General features: G+C 43.2%; 1 pseudogene; it reads left to right on the top strand.

Moving 5' to 3' along the window:
* Window positions 1-2,483: 2,483 nt before the first annotated feature.
* Window positions 2,484-4,510, top strand: LOC119827172 (annotated as a pseudogene).
* The last annotated feature ends 1,529 nt before the right edge of the window (window positions 4,511-6,039 follow it).

Below are 6,039 nucleotides of genomic sequence, written 5' to 3'. Positions count from 1 at the left end.
TCCATGTGTATGCAGGTGCCCAGGAAGACCAGAAGAAGTCATTGGATCCCCTGGAGCTGAAGTTACGGGCATTTCTGAGCTAACATAATTATGATGCTACATTAATATATAACATTATGATGTAACATCTACTCTGTGGTGGGTACTGGTACCCACTCTGGTCCTCTACAAGAAAACATTATCTTACCCACTATCTCTTTAGCCCTGAAGTGCTACTGCTCTTTCAGGTACTTAAGCTCAAGTGATATAGTACCCCTGTACATTTGCACCAGATTGTCCTGGCAGGCACAGAGCCAAGCCTACCAGACTCTAGGGCAATGGCAAACCCTTCAAACAGCTTTGGAGGTTGTTGTTTGTTATTGTGTTTTTGTTTCCACAGGACTCTCGATCTATGTATACTGTATGTGTTTGTGTCTGTTATGCATTTGTGGGTATGTGTGAATGTGTGTGCCCATGGGTGTAGAGATAAAAGATCAATTAGTCTTCAGGAGCTACCAACTTTGTTTTTAAGAGACAGGATTTTTCATTGTCCTGAGCTTCATTAGATCTATCTGAGCAGTGAGTACCAGGGATATGTCTGTCCCTGCTTCCCCTATGCTGGATTTATAAGCAAGTGTCACCATGTTACCATGCCTGACTCTTTTCCATGGGTTCTGATGATTGAACTCAGGTCTTAATGTTTGTTTAGCAAGCATTTTATCAACTGAGCCATCTCTCCAGTTCCTAGTCTATAAGGCTCAATAACATGATCAAAGTTACCCTAGGGTGATACCAACTATAAAGCAAAACCCTAGGATGCTGCTGCGGAGTTGGAGCCGGTCATGGTTCTGGGAAATTATGACCAGTTCCCCAAGGAAGAGTGCTATAAATACCATAGACTGTAAAGCAAGGTTCTTTGCTACATATGATCAAAGAGAACAAATTGAATACTCTATCCAGATGGTGTTGGAACCAATTCAAATCACGTTGAGGACAAAAGGCTCTGCAAAAAATAACTGCTAAGTATTTTCTAGGTTGTTCAGTTTGATACTGAAACAGAACCTAAAATTCATGGTAAGGGTGTTCCTGGAATGCCATTGATTGACTTCACTTTACCATCTCACAAGTCATTAGGCCTAGAACAAGCCCACACGTCCAGGATGCCTCATTTTCAGATAGCAAAAGCAGCTGTTGTACCCTCACCATCCCAACATGGATCAGAAATTGGCATTTTTCTCTTCTGTTCTTTGTAGACTGAGTGGAAATTCCTTAACACCCTAAACCTTATTCTTCCCGCTCATGTTACACTGGACACCAGCCACATCTATGGCTTTTCCAGCCAGCCTTTAAGGGAAGGTGGCTCCATGCTGATAGGAACTTTAGTAGTTTTTATACCTTGTGCTTTTCTGTTTCCCTTTCAAATTCCAAGCACCCTTCACTTAGTTTGGGGCTTTGAGTTTATTGTAACTGGCAACTGAAGTTATTTACACCCTGATCCATCTGCTGGAGTTGGGTCCTGCAGGTAGTGTTGTGTTTGATTTCAGATTATCGTTTGTTGTGTTGTCAAGAAGGGCTTGTGGGAGGAAGCAAAAGATGCCTGCATGCAAAATGCTCTTTGGTTAAAATTCACAAAGAACTTGTTTGAAACTCTGACTGCGCCTCTGATCAGTGTGCTGTATGTTTCTCTATAATCACAGCAACTCTTTCAGTACATTCTGAAAGTCACCCTGAACTGTCCATAAAAGGAGGGCAACCTTAACGCTGGACTTTGGAGCCCATCTGCATCATTTCTCATCCCTAAAGTAAACAAAATGAGTAAACTTGTTACACTATGCTGGCTGGAAATTCGATTTTTAGACAGATTCTATAGCCCTTTGCCTAATTTGTGATATGTAGAGTACATATGATTTATATAAACTAGGCCAGAAATTCTGTGTCTTTGGGTCTAGGTCAAAAATATACTCTAAGTATAGAAACCCATTTTCAGCACCATATTTGCACATATTTAAAACTTTAAGACATTAAAAGCAAGATAGAACATTCACCAATTAATAATGAAATGGTACAAAGTAGATAATTTTTTTTTAGGGTGAAAGATACTCACATGGTGATGTGGTGCTCTGTTCCTGTTTTAAATATATGTGTATAAATAATATTCATGTATGTGTAGATACACAAGAGTGTTACAGTGTGTATACATATATGTGTGATTTCATGTGGAAGCCAGTGACAACCTTGAGTGGGTGTCCTTTCGGAGGAAAGTCATCCACCTTATTTTGAGACAGGCTCTCCCTCTGACGACTCCACATTATGTCAAATTGACAATTGAAGCTAACAATGACTCCGATGGATGATCAAACTTGGCAAAATAGCTGAAAGGTTTTGGTTTATGATCAAAGGAGTTACTTTGAACAGCGGTTGATAAACATCTCTGAACTGTGGATCTGTATTCCAGTATGTTCTCAGAGGAGTAGAGAAAGCTATTATATAGAAAAAGAAATACAATGACCCCAAGAGGTGGTTCACTTGGTTACACACTTATCATTCAAGCAAATAGACCTGGGTTTGAGCTGTGTCACCCACAGAACAAGCAGACATTGTGGCTGTACAAGAATGTGGGGCTCATTTTGATACCCAGAACCAACACTTCCAAAACAAGATGCAGGGGCATGTGTCTGTGATCCTAGCACTGCCAAGGCTGATACAGGAAAATCCCTTACGTTTGTACCACATACCAGTGAGCCCCAGCTTTTGTGAGAGACACTGTTCAAGAAGTAACATAAGAGAGTGGTTGATGAATTTATCAATGCTTACTTCTGCTTGTCTCCACCCACACATAGAGGAAAAAGTGAGCCGTGCACACTGTCCTTTGTTTTGTTTTATTATTTATAAGCAAAAGAGTGTAATAATTTAATAGTTCATACTCAGGTGTTTCAAAGGCAAATTGTTTTGGGATAATATGAAAAAGATGATGTTTGTCCATATGCGTCAGGTTCTGATGTAATTTTAGATTGGCGTTATCCTGATGGATTTTAGGAGAAACTGTAATTTATTTACAGGTCATTTAGAGAGACAAATTACACTGGGGGAGGATCTCACCTGTTTTTATGCAAATAACTATGATTATTTTTAATTCAAATTAGAGAGGTAATTATCCATCTTTTCTTCAGTGCTAAAAATTTTAAAATTGGATATATAACTCAGGTTATTTGGTCACACTCATGAAGTGTTAGCAAAATTAATGCAAACAGCTGAAGGTGACCCTGCATCTGCATGCCACTCTCTATGTGTGTGGCCGGCTATAGTGGTGTTGCAATTTGAATCAGAAATGTAGGATTAAAGCTCATGCATTGAAAACTTGATCCCCCAGCTACTGGGAATATTTGGGCCATTAGAAGATGGAGTCTTGCTGTAGAAAGTGGATCACTGGAGGTGGGTCTTCAGGTTTTAGCGTCTTGCACCACTTCCTGTTCACTCTTGACAACAAGACTTCAGATGCGGTTGAACAGCTGCCACACACTCCTGCCACCATGCTTTCCTGACATGATGAACTCTATCCCCTTGAACTGTGGGATGCCTAAACCCCCATCTCTTAAGTTGCTTCTTGTAAGGTATTTTATCTCAACAAGGAGAAAAGTAACCAACACAAGTAGATTGGCAGATGCTATTTTTCTGTATTTGGTGTTCATTTTTGGCTTTCAGTTCCCAATGGTGAAAATGTATGAACCAGGATTCCTTCATCACCTTGTGCTTCTTTGCACCTCCAAGATTTTCATTCAATCTTCTTTTCCTTTGTCAGAAACTACTGAGAATGAGGAGCTCAACTTTGTCTATAGCATCCGCTAGCATTAGATCAAAACTCCCACAGAGGTCTGCAAGGTTGTACATGCCTGGTACAATCACCAAGATGGCAGCACATGCTTTACCCAAAGTGAAGCTGCTCTACCTGGGCACCTAGTAGGTCAGCAAGCAGCTGGCCAACTGCATCAAGGAGGCCACGTATTCCTACAGTGAGTTCTTCTATGTCTGTCTGTCACTTGCCCACCCAAGGAGGCCACTCACTTGTGCAATGAGTTCTTCAAGACCTATGTCTGCCTGTCACCTGCCCACCTGTACCACTGGGTGGAGATACAGACCAAGATATGCATCACAGGCTTCTCGGACACAGCCATTAAGCCTCTGGACCAGGAGGTGCAGGCAGATCTGGGTGCTGAGCTATTAGGTGAGACCACCATTTTTATCATGGGCAAAGGCTGCTTGGTCCTGGAGTAATGTAGCCACCAGATGCAGCAGCACAAGGAAGAGGAGCAGCAATTAGCCTGGATGTTCTGGGGGATGAGGTAGGAAACCTGGTACTGGCACTGCAGGGTCAGCCACAATCAGTACCCAAGCTGTGTACCCTGCAAGAATTGCGAGCTGAGCTGCAGGAGAGGTGCATACCCAGGTCTGCAATGTGTACTTCACTCACAAATGCCAGGCAGCATCTTCATTCAAGAAATATCCAGCTGCTGGGGCTTGGATTTGTCTATGACCCATGTGTGCCTCAACTGTGCCTTCTCCCAAAACCTTCCTGTGGGAAAGAAGCCACTGTGACTTTGATATAACTGTGACATGTAGTCAGTCCCTACTGATTGGACCTTGATCACTCCTGCAGAGAGCAAGAGAGCACCCCTGTAGAAGAAAGGTTCATATAGAACCCCTCACCCCAACCTCTGACTCATGGCTTTATTCATATTGCTCAAACCCCACCTGGAACTATTGTAAACTTTTAAGATCTTGGCCAGCCTGTCTCCATGCTGATATGGTAAAGGCAAAAGTGGAACCAGGGCTTAAGCTGGATTAGGACCTAGTTAGACAAGGTCCCTTGTCCCCTCAGAGGAGTGCCTTATTATTTGTTCGTAGGTCCCACCAAGAGGCTCATCTCAGGTCATCATAGCTTGATGTCTGATCCTGTGATGAGGGAATATGCAGTTGATAGCCATTCTTTCTCTTCATCCTATTCTTTTCTTTGAGTTCCTACGGATCATGATACAGAGATCTCCTGATCCATCACCCTGTAGAATTTTCCTCCAGTCCCTCCAATGGTGGAGGCTGATCCAAGCTAGCTCTAATCTGACCAACCTAATTTGAAGCCCTGCTCCCCCGTTCTCTGAGTATCTGGGACTTGTTCCAGGTGACACCATGTTTACTCCACCCCTCTCACTCTTCTTCAGTGGCATCTCTCAGGATCATGGGCAGATTGTCACCCCCTTCCCATGCACATCTGTAGGCACACCCTCTCATTCCTGGAATGCCTCTGGTTCTCACTCGAGAGGCATGCCATGTGACAGGAAATGTGACAGCAGGGCCTGTTCTCCTATAGTTCTGGAAGCCAATATCGGAGATGAGAGTTCTGGTGGTGCCATACTCCCTCTTCTGGCTGCAGAGACTCTAGGTCCCCTTGACTCTGTGTCTTGTCTTCACATAGCCTTTTCTTCTTGTTCTATATCTTGCAAGGAAAGCTGCCCCAGAATATAAGGCCCATTCTAAATACAAGGTAACCATACTGCAAGATCCTTAATCACATATGTGAAGACCCCTTTTTCCAAATAAGGACACATTGACAGGTCCAGGGCTAGGGCATGTGTTTATCTTCTGGGGGAGCCAATATTTGGCTCTTTGACCTCTGTATCTTAAAAACACAAGGCCTCTGACAACCTGTTATGATAGTGACCCATTCAGAAGCCTTCATTTGACTTCCTTTGTCTAGGATTGGGTTCACTGTTACAGTTCCAGATGGATTGTGGAATGGGCAGGGGTCCCCCTATGACACCCAAGAGAGGGGGTAAAGAGACTCAATCCCAGTATTTCCTAAACAGAAACTCAAGACATGTTTCTGAGACAGCATCTCAGCTCCTTCTAGAAGAGGGAGAAGCTTGTGTACCACAGCTGAAGAAATGGAGTCCAGTTGGGTTGTGTTTACATTAATGACTGGACTGCATGGAACTGTGTCCCAGGGACAAAGGCAAAGGACAGACATGGCTGCAAGAAGAAGGGAGGACAGAGGAAGGAGTCAGGGAA

This window comes from Arvicola amphibius, chromosome 12 (genome assembly GCF_903992535.2).
Source record: "Arvicola amphibius chromosome 12, mArvAmp1.2, whole genome shotgun sequence".
Classification (NCBI taxonomy): domain Eukaryota; kingdom Metazoa; phylum Chordata; class Mammalia; order Rodentia; family Cricetidae; genus Arvicola; species Arvicola amphibius.
The sequence above is the reverse complement of the archived record's forward strand: the minus strand, read 5'-3'. Positions and strand labels throughout refer to the sequence as shown.